Consider the following 12,034-nt stretch of genomic DNA (forward strand, 5'->3'; position numbering starts at 1 on the left):
CTTACAAACTGAAAGTAAGGGAATGGAAGACAAATGAACTTACAAAACATAAAGAGATTCACAGACTTAGAGAATGAACTTATGGTTGCTGGCGGGGAAGGATGGAGGGAAGGGATAGTTGGGGAGTTTGGGATGGACATGTATACACTGCTATACTTAAAATGGATAACCAATAAGGACCTATTGTATGGTATATAGCAGATGGAACTCTGCTCAGTGTTATGTGGCAGCCTGGATGGGAGGGGAGTTTGGGAGAATGGATACATGAATATATATGGTTGAATTCTTTCACCATTCACCTGAAACTATCACAACATTGTTCATCAGCTATACCTCAATACAAAATAAAAGTGTTTTTTTTTTAAAGAAGTATTATTCAAATATATGATCACTGTTACCTGTAGTGTGATAATATTAGCCATATACCTGCATGAATGTCATGTAACTGATATATAAATCAGAACCCAGGCTGTGTAGGTTCTTGAAAACCTTACTTTTCATTAGCCTCAGGTTTACAGAATAACTATCACAGCAGCTCAAGTCTGAACTTTATAAGGTACAACAGCAACTCAAGTCTGAACTTTATAAGGTACAACAGTGTATATGATTGACTTTAAATTTCCTATTGTGTGTTATCTTGAACCTGTCATACCAGTGGGGTATGGGGTGTGATGTGTAAAAATATTCACTGTTATTTCTTTAATCCAGTGTCAAATTGTTCACTGGTCCAATTTTGCACTTGTGTCCAATTTAAAGATATTTGATAAGTTTTTTGACCTAGAATCTAAAAGCTTCAATTTTTTATGTGTATAAGGTTACCATGTCATAGTTACAAATTAGAGGAAAAGTGGCATACCTTCAAAAAAGAAAGGTACACTGACCTAGCCTTAATGGATGAACCTCATTATAAAGACAAAATCTGCAGGTAGGTTAAATGTTAAAATAAGACAAGTATCAGAGAGGGTGCCTGGTTCTGGACAGCACTATGGAGTGCAGAGTCTAGCTAGCTTTGATGAGCTGGGAGAGCAAGACTGACACCCACTTAACTCATAAACCATACTGTCTGACAAAACATTTTGTTCATTCACATATAGCCTATTTCCCTCTATTGGAATCCTCAACATCTTTTCGGATATAACATATCCTCTTCCCTGAGATGACCTGTTCAAATGGATAATTTCATCTATCTGGCAGGATTTTTTACCAACAGATTCTCTAAGGGTAATTTGATCTCTAAATCAGGGTATTATATGGAATATAAGTTTGTACTTGGAATTTATCCACTGTATAGTCGCATGGTAACATTGCATTAGTTGCAGCTGAGGACATGGCAAGCCAAGTCCCCTTAAATCAGCTATTTCCGCAGCCTCCTGTCACCAAGAGAGATCTGGTTTCACAGGGGGGAAAGTATCAATGGAAGGCCCTGGTTGGGAAATCACTTCTGGATAAGTCTCAGCCCCTCAACTTACTATATTTTTTTATTTGCAAAATACTAATAATCTCTTTCCTGTAAGTTTCACACTATGATTGTGGAAAGCAAGGGAAGTTGTAACTGCAAAAGCATTGGAGGTGTTTTTCATATATAAACTGGCAAATCCTGTCAAACTGAACCACATAGAAGCTATTGCATAGAAGCAAGGAACCAAATAACCAAGAATTGGCAATGTCAGTTCTTTAAGGGGAAAATGTCACAAGGGATATATGTGAGTCACAGCACATTTGAAAGTCTTCTTCATTTCTCTAGGCCTCTGTTGCCTTGTGTTTAAAACAGGTGATTTGAACTAGATGATTTCTAGGGAAAGATATTAAATACCTATTGAATGACTCATCTGTGTCAGGCCTTGAGGTAGGAGCTTTAAATGTATTTCATGTGGCTTAAATAACTGAAATCCTGTGTAAGACACCAAACGAGTATGTAAGTTACTTGGAACCCAAGGCTGCCTTAAAATTTTGTCTCTCTTCAGAATTCAGTAGTCTAGAATCCTGTTTATTGGACTTCTGGTCCAGAAAAGATGTTGTAGACTTATTTATCACTGCTCCTGCCAATTAAGTACAACTTTTAAACCCTGTGAATAACACAAGAGCCAACCAAAGAAAGACTCTGAAAGGTGGTAAGAGAACTGGTTTGGGACTCCAGTACGGGAGCAACAGCCCAAAAGAAGAAGGCAGTCCAACTTAGCTATTTCCTGACCTCTAATTTAAGAACAGAAGGGCAGCATCGGAAGGCTCATTTCTCCCCCAGATTGAAAAAGAGTCCCTCTGACAGGTGAGCATGACAGCATCAGCAAGAGGGATTGATTAAGACCCTATCCCCCACTAATAATAATAAACTAGGTAAAGAGCTTTCCATCCCTGACTTTCCCACTGAGAGTCACTGTTGTAGCCAGGAGGTATCAACAAGAGATTCCTTGCTACAACAAGTGCTCATCCCAGGAAGCTCCCTCCATTTCCACAGGCAGGGAGAACACTGTAAAAATAAAGGACCAGCCAGGGAAGCCTCTTTGTCCTTGAAGACCTGAAATTTCCATTCCCTAGTGAAAGACACAGGGCAACAGACCTGGGGAAAGCCCTTCCACTCTCTGAGCTAACACAAGCAGAAAGCACTGGTAGCACTCATTATACCAGATAAGTCAGGAAGAAAAAAGCACTACAAAGGCTCTGAAGCCTAGACTTCCATTGTAACCACAGCTGACAAAAGTAGGCCAGAATCAGCATGCTAAAATTAAGGTGACTGCCTACTAAAAAAGATTTAAATAGGACCCAGAGTCTCCTAACATACTAAACTGAAATGTTCAGGATACAACAGAAAGTCACTCATAATACCAAGCCAGGAAAATCACAATTTGAATAAGAAAAGACAAACAGCTGACATCAACACTGAAATGAATCAGATTATCTGAAAAGGATTTTAAAACTGTCATCATAGGTACTATTAAAAAGGCAAATTATTTTGAAACAAAAGAAAACATGAGTATATGAAAAAATTAATATAACAGGATAAAATTTGTGAACTTAAGGACAAGTTAATATAATTTACCCAATCTGAAAAACATTTAAAAATGGCTTTAAAAATAAATAAGCAGAGCCTCGGGGGCCTGTGTAACATTTTTTAAGCTAACATTCATATCTTTGGAATCAGAGAAAGAAAGTAGAAAGAATGGGGCTGAAAGAGTATGTGCAACAGTAATGGCTGAAAACTTTCATCAAATTTGGTGAAAAGTACAAACCTAAGGATTTCAACTGAGCAAACCCCAAACAGAATAAACTCAAAGAAATCCATGCCAGGACACATAATAATTAAACTTCTAAAAACTAAAGACAAAAAATATTGAGAACAGCCAGAGCGAAATGATACATTATCTGTAGGAGCTACCAATTCAAGTGAGAGTGAATTTTTCATATGAAGCTGTGGAAGCCAGAAAAGAGTTGATATTTTTTCAACTGCTGAAAGGAAAAAAAAAAATTGCCAACTGGAAATGCTGTACTCATTGAAACTATCCTTCAGGAATGCATAGGAAAAAGACATCCTCAGATGAAGGCAAAATAAAAGAATTTGTTGGACCTACTCTTAAATGAAGCTCTTCAACAGAAAGAAGAAATGAACAACATGCAAGAACAGATGGGTAATTTAAGTTGATAGATGGGAACTCTGAGAAAGAATGAAAAAGAAGTTTTAGAAATGAAGCATAATGTAATAGAAATGAAGAGTGCCTTTGATTGGCTCATCAACAGATTGAACACAACCAAGGAAAGAATCAGTGACTTGAAGAGACATCAATAGAATCTTCCAAAACTGAAATCCCAAGAGATTTTAAAAATGGAAATTACAAAACAGAATAACCAAGAATTGTGAAACAGTTACATAAGATATGACGTGGGTGTAAGGGGAACATAGAAGAAGAAGAAAGACAAGAAAGAAAGAAAAAAGGGAGGAAAAAAGAAAAGGAGGGAGGGAAGGAGGGAACACAAGCAATATTTGAAGCAATAATGACTAAGAATTTCTGAAAATTAATGATAGACACCAACCTACAGACCCAGGAAGCTCATAGAATACCAAAAAGAATAAATACCAGGAAAGTCTACACATATGTAAATCATATTTAAAATGCAGAAGATCAAAGACAAATTCTTGAAAGGACCCAGAGAGGGAGAATTCCTATACCTATAACAAAGCAAGGGTAAGAGTTATATCAAACTTCTCTTCAAAATCTTGCAAGCACAGACAGAATAGAATAAAATATTTAAATCATTAAAAGCAGAAAACAACCAATCTAAAATTCTGTACCAGTGAAATTTTTCTTCCAATGTGAAGAAGATAAAAGCTTAAAGCAAGATGGTAGAATAGGAAGATCCAAATCCTCATTCCCCCGTAGGAGCATTTTTTAAAACAATTAGAGAGTAAATAAAATGACTTTACAAGGTTTCTGGAAATCAGACAGATATCTGTAACATCCAAGCAAATGCCCAATCAAAAAAAAAAAGCCCCATTCAAAAAGCTAGAAAAATTTGTGATGTTTTTACTCATCCTTGATCTACTCCCTCCCTAGCATGGTGTGGATGTAGGGAAGTGGTGGCCCAGTCCCCAGTTATTTCTTCAAACCAGAGAAAACAGAGTGGAATTAATTTGCAATGAAGGCTATGGTTTTTCCTGTGATCATGTATGGATGTGAGAGTTGGACTGTGAAGAAGGCTGAGCACCAAAGAATTGATGCTTTTGAACTGTGGTGTTGGAGAAGACTCTTGAGAGTCCCTTGGACTGCAAGGAGATCCAACCAGTCCATTCTGAAGGAGATCAGCCCTGGGATTTCTTTGGAAGGAATGATGCTAAAGCTGAAACTCCAGTACTTTGGCCACCTCATGCGAAGAATTGACTCATTGGAAAAGACTCTGATGCTGGGAGGGATTGGGGGCAAGAGGAGAAGGGGACGACAGAGGATGAGATGGCTGGATGGCATTGCTGACTCGATGGACGTGAGTCTGAGTGAACTCTGGGAGTTGGTGATGGACAAGGAGGCCTGGCGTGCTGCGATTCATGGGGTCGCAAAGAGTCGGACACGACTGAGCGACTGATCTGATCTGATCTGAACCTTCCTGGGGGCTATAGGAAGGACTGGTCTCTGTATTGTTTAAAATGGATCTCAGATTCCAGGTTAGGAAAAACCTTGTGAAACAGTGAGCACAGTTCATGAAAGCCACAGAAAGACTGCAGAGCCACACATAATGGAGGCAAGAAAATACTGGTAGAGGAATACAATATAAAAGCAAAGACCTTGAGAAATTGGGATGTTAATTCTTAGGGAAGTTATTATAGTTCAGTTCAGTTCAGTCGCTCGGTCGTGTCCAACTCTTTGCAACCCCATGAATCGCAGCACGCCAGGCCTCCCTGTCCATCACCAACTCCCAGAGTTCACTCAGACTCATGTCCATCCAGTCGGTGATGCCATCAAGCAGCTATTTGTTAGCACAACACCTGACCTACAAGAAATACTAGATAGAGGTCCTTCAAGTTGAAAGAATTCTTGAAAGGAGTTCAAAGTCATACAAAAAATAAAATTCTCCATTGAAGGTAAATATGTAGACAAATCTAAAAACCAGTATTACTGTGATTAGGTTTAAAACTCAGCTTTTCATTTTCTACACTATTTAAAAGAGAAATGCCTAAAAAATAATTGGAAATCTATGTCAGTAGGTTAAATTGTATAAAGATGTAGCTTGTGACAACACTAACATAAAGTAAGGGAGGCAGAGATGTAAAGGGTAGTTTCCATATGCAGTTGAAGTTAAGGTGGTAACAATTTAAAATCGATTGTTATAACTTTAAGATGTTTTTGTTATCACCATGGTAACCACAAAGAAAATATAGAAGATATACAAAAGGCAATGAGAAAGGAATCAAAATGTGTCACTACAAAAAAGGTCAACTGAACACAAAGGAAGGCAATAATGGAGAAAGTGAGGTTCATTAAAGGCATAAGACGTAGAAAACAATAAAATTGAAATAGCAAGCTTTTCACCAATAGCAATTACTTTAAATGTAAGTAAATTAAACTCCCAAATAGAAAGACATATATTGACAAAATGGATTAAAAAAAACAGAATCTAATTGTATGCTATCAGCAAGGAACCCAACTTAGATCCAAGGGCATGCATAGATTGAAAAATGTTGGAAAAAGTATCCATCAAAATAGTAACCAAAAGAGAGGAGGGGTGACTATACTACTATCAGACAAAATAGACTTTAACATAAAAACTGTTACAAAAAGCAAAGAAGGACAGTATATAATACTAAAAGGGTCAATTCATTAGAAAGATATAACCCAAAGCTACCAGAAATAAGAATAGTTCAACATACTAAAATCAATCAAGATAATATATCACATTTTTGTTACAGAATATAAGTCTGTGTTCCCAATGCTGAGTGAAGCCAAACAATACCAAAATGTCAGAGTTTGGAGCAGAGAAAGTTTTATTGAGGGGCCATGCAAGGAAACTGATAGCTCATGCCTTAAAAAGCCTGAACTCTCTAAGGCTTTCAGCAAAGCACTTTTAGAGGCAAGGTGAGGGAACGGTGTAGTTAGTTGCTGCAAACTCCTTGGTGTAGGCTCCTTTGTTCTTGCAGCTGTCCAGGTAGGTCAGCCCAAGGTCAGGTCACAATGTTCCTGTAAACCTCCAATAAGACAAACTAGTCTCTCTTCAAGTCAGGTCATGATCAGGCTATTTTGTATTTTTCAAGCTATAGGCAACATTCTTTTAGAAAAGGTGCAGAGCCAGCATGACTAAGCACAGGCAACAGAGTACAAAGATTAAATGTATAGCAAAAACCACTACAATATTGTAAGGTAATTCGCCTCCAATTAAAATAAATAAATTTTTAAAAATTAAAGTAAGGTTAAAGTAAAAGGAAAGTATCAGGGTTAAAAGTAAAAGTAAAGTATCAGGGCTTCCCTGATGGCTCAGTTGGTAAAGAATCTGCCTACAATGCAGGAGACCCCAGTTCAATTCCTTGGTCAGGAAGATCCGTTGGAGAAGGAATAGGCTACCCACTCCAGGGCTTCCCTTGTGGCTAAGCTGGTAAAGAATCCACCTGCAATGCAGGTAGACCTGGGTTCAATCCCTGGGTTAGGGATTGGAGATCCCCTGGAGAAAGGAAAGGCTACCCACTCCAGTATTCTGGAGTGGAGAATTATATGGACTGTATAGTCCATGGGGTTGCAAAGAGGAAGACATGACTGAGCAACTCTCACACAAAGTAAAAGGAACAGTTCTAATAAGTAGTCAGATTTGCTCTTTCCTGTTACATTAGTAGAATGAAGGAGAAAATCATATGATCTTTTCAATTCATGAAGGAAAAAAAAAAAACATTTTTTTTAAATCAACAGTATTTCATGATTTTAAAAAACATAAAAACATCTCACTAAACTCGGAATAGAAGGAAACTATCTCAACACAATAAAGGTCACATACAAAAAAATCCAGAGCTAACATCATACTCAATGGTAAAATCTTTTTCTCCAAAGTGAGCAACAAGGGAGTAGTGACTGCTTACACCATTTTCTACTCAGCATTGTACTGGAAGTTTTAACCAGAGAAATTGGCAAGGAAAAAAAAAAATATATATATATATATATGATACAAACTGGAAAGGAAGAGGCAAAATATGTTTGAAGATGTAAATACTTTAAATAAATAAAATAGATAATATTGTGTTAGGACTGATAAGTGAGTCTAACAAGATTGCAGAATACAAAATCAACATGCAAAAAATCATTTGCACTTCTATGTGCTAATAATTAACAATTTGAAAAGGAAATTAAGAAATCAATTCCATTTACAAAGCCATATATAATAATAAAATACCTAGGAGTAAATTTAATGAAGGAGGTCAAAGAAATGTACACTGAAACCACAAAAGGATGCTGAAAGAAATAAAACACAAATGGAAAGACATTCATATACATGGACTGGAAGAACTAATTTTGTTAAGTGTCAGTACTACCCAAAGTAATCCACAAGTTCAATGCAATCCCTATCAAAATTGTAGAGGCATTTTTTTGGCAGAAAGAAAACTCCATCCAAAAATTCATATGGAATTTTAAGTATTCCCAGAGAGACAAAAATATCTTGAAAAAAAAAAAAAAAAAACAAAGCTCAAAACCTCACACTTCATAGAAAACTACAATAATCAAAACAATGTGGTACTTGTATAGGGAAATACACTAATGGAATAGAATATCAAGAAATAAACTCTCATGTTGTTGTTCAGTTGCTAAGTCATGTCTGACTCTTTGTGACCCCATGGACTACAGCATGCCAGGTTTCCCTGTCCTTCACTATCTCTTGTAGTTTGCTCAGATTCATGTCCATTGACTTGGTGATGCTATCTAACCGTCTCATCCTCTGCCACCCTCTTCTCCTTTTGCCCTCAATCTTTCCCAGCATCAGGGTCTTTTCTAATGAGTCACCTCTACATAATGTGGCTAACACATTGGAGCTTCAGCTGCAGCATTAGTCTTTCCAATGAATATTCAGGGTTGATTTCCTTTAGGATTGATTAGTTTGATCTCCTTGCTGTCCAATAGACTCTCAAGAGACTTCTCCAGCACCACAGTTCAAAAGCATCAATTCTTTGGTGCTTAGCCTTTTTCATGATCCAACTCTCACATCCGTACATGACTACTGGAAGAACCATAGCTTTGATTATATGGACCTTTTTCAGCAAAGTGATATCTCTGCTTTTTAATGCACTGTCTAGATTTGCCATAGATTTTCTTCCAAAGAACAAGTATCTTTTAATTTCGTGACTGCAGTCACCATCTGCAGTGATTTTGGATCCCCAAAAAATAATATCTGCCACTGTTTTTATTTTTTCCCTTCTATTTGCCACAAAGTGATAGGACTGGATGCCATGATCTTATTTTTAATTAATTATTTTAATTGGAGGATAATTACTTTACAATATTGTGATGGTTTTTGCCATACATCAAAATGAATCAGCCACAGGTGTACATATGTGTTTCTTCTTTTTTTTAATGTTGAGTTTTAAGCCAGCTTTTTCACTCTCCTCTTTCACCCACATCAAGAGGCTCTTTAGTTCCTCTTCACTTTTCTGCCATTAGAATGATATTATCTGCATATCTGAGGTTTTTGTTATTTCTCCCAGCCATCTTGATTCCAGCTCATGATTCATCCAGCCCAGCATTTCACATGATGTACTCTGCATATAAGTTAAATAAACAAGGTGACAATATATGGCCTTGACATACTCCTTTCCCAATTTTGAACCAGGCAGTCGTTCCAGGTCTGGTTCTAACAGTTTCTTGACCTGAATGCAGGTTTCTCAGAAGACAGGTAAGGTAGTCTGATACTCCTATCTCTTTTAGAATTTTCCACAGTTTGCTGTGATCCACACAGTCAAACGCTTCAGTGTGATCAATGAAGGAGAAGCAGATGTTGTGGGGGTTTTTTGTTTGTTTTTTTGTTTTGTTTTGTTTTGTTTTGTTTCTGGCACTCCCTTGCTTACTCTATGATCCAATAAGGTTGACAATTTGATGTCTGGTTCCTCTGCCCTTTCTAAACCCAGCTGGTACATCTGGAAGTTCTTGGTTCTCAGCTGGGCCAAAGCAGAAACTCTCATACATATGATCAAATGATCTCAATAGAAGCACTAAGATAATTCAACAGAGAAAGGATGAAAGGATGTCTTTTCAACAAATGTTGTTGGTAAAATTATATCCACATACCAAAGAATCAAATTGGAAATTATAGGGGAAAGTTTCATGATATTTGATATAGCAATTATTTCTTGTATATGTCATTAAAAGTAGAGACAACAAAATGAAAAAATGTATAAATGGATTTCCAAAATCAAAAACTTTGTCTATAAAAAACTATTACTGAGAATGAAAAGGCAAAACATGAAATGAGAGAAAATATTTGTGAACCATATATCTGATAAGGGATTACTACTTAAACACAAAAACAACAAAATGAACCTGATTAAAAATGGGCAAAGAACTTAGACATGACTCTAAAGAAGATATACAAATGACAATAAGTACATGAGAGGTGTTCAATGTCACTAATCATCAGGGAAATGCAAATCAAAACCACAATGAGATACCATTTCACACCTGTCAAAAGGGCTATTACCAAAAAGACAAGAGGTAATAAATGCTGGCAAGGATGTTGAGAAAGGAAACCCGGGTGCACAGCTGGTGGGAATATAAATTAGTAGAGCCACTAATAAAAACAGTATGGTTTCTAACCATAAAAGGTCCTTGATTTAAAAAAAAAAAAAAAAAGCATAGTTACTCAAAAGATTAAAAGCAAAACTACCATATGATCCAATAATTTCACTTTTAAGTGTATATCCAAAGGATACTAAATCATTGTCTCAAAGAGGCATCTGTACTCTCATGTTCACAGCAGCATTATTCACAATAGCCAAGACATGGAGACAACCTAAGTGTTCTATGCTGTGCTTAGTCGCACAGTCCTGTCTGACTCTTTTGAGACCCCAGGGACTATAGCCCACCATGCTCCTCTGTCCATGGGGATTCTCCAGGCAAGAATACTGGAGTGGGTTGCCATGCCCTCCTCCAGGGGATCTTCCCAAGCCAGGGATTGAACCCAGGTCTCTCACACTGCAGGCAGACTCTTTCAATCTCAGCCAACAGATAAATAGATAAAGAGAAATTTTAAATATAGATACATAATAGTATGCAGCCATTAAAAAGAAAGAAATCCTGCCAACTGTGACAACACAGATAGACCTTGAGGGCATTATCCTAAGTGAAATGTCAGACAGACATATTGAATGATCTCACATACATGTAGAATCTAAAAACATTCAACTCATAGAAACAGTAGAATGGTGGTTGCCTAAGGGATAGGGGAAATTGGGAGATATTGGTCAAAGTGTACAAACTTTCAATTACAAGATTAATAAGTTCAGGGGATCTAAGGTACAGAATGGTAAATACAGTTAACAATACTGTATTCTATACTTGAAAGTTTCTATGAGAATAGAGTTTTATTTTTCTCACCATAACAAAATGATGAGTATGGGAGCTGAGAGGTGTTTTAACTAACCTTATTTTCGTAGATATTCTATATTATATATGTGTATGAAATAATCACATTGTATACCTTAATTTACATAATGTTATATGTGTTACATCACAAAAAAACTGAAAAATTAAAAAATAGAAGTTAAAAAAGTATACTCTAAGACCACAATAGAATTATACTACAAATTGATCATCAAAATGTAGCCAGCAAAGTCTAGTATATAAGGAGATTAAACAACACATTTCTAAATAACACATGGGGCAGAGAAGAAGCCTGAAAAGAAATTTTAAATGTTTGTAAGTGAAAATTAAAAATACAAGTTATCAAAATCCAGGGACTGCAGTGAAAGTAATGCATTGAGATAAATTATAGTGTTAAATTAGAAAAGAAGAAAGAGCTAAAGTAAATAAGATAAGATTCCACATTAGAAAACTAGGGGGGAAAAGAGCAAATTAAACCAAAAGGAGGAGAGAAAAAAATAGAGCAGACATTGAGGAAAATTATAAAGATAAAATAAAACAGAAACTCAATAAAGAAAATAACAACCCAAAGCTCGTTCTTTGCAAAGATTACTAAAATTGCTAAGCCTCTAGCCAAGTTAACTATGTGAAGAAGAGAGAAGATATAAATTATTATTTGGACAATAAAAGGGTAATAAGAGAATATTATGAACAACTCTATGTCCACAGATTTGATAATCTAGATGAAACAGACCAATTGCTTGAAAGACAAAATCAACAAAAATTCACACAAGTAATTAACCTCCAATTAAAATAAATAAATTTATATTTAAAAAATAAATAAAAACATCATACAAGTGTAAAAAAAAAAAAAAAAAGAAATTCACTCAAGAAGAAATAGACAATCTGAATGGGCCTATACCTATTAATGAATTGAATCAAGAAATAATGAAACAGAATAGAGAGCCTAGAAATAAACCATAATTAAATAAAGCATAAATATA

Source organism: Bubalus kerabau, chromosome X, assembly GCF_029407905.1.
Source record: "Bubalus kerabau isolate K-KA32 ecotype Philippines breed swamp buffalo chromosome X, PCC_UOA_SB_1v2, whole genome shotgun sequence".
Lineage (NCBI taxonomy): Eukaryota > Metazoa > Chordata > Mammalia > Artiodactyla > Bovidae > Bubalus > Bubalus kerabau.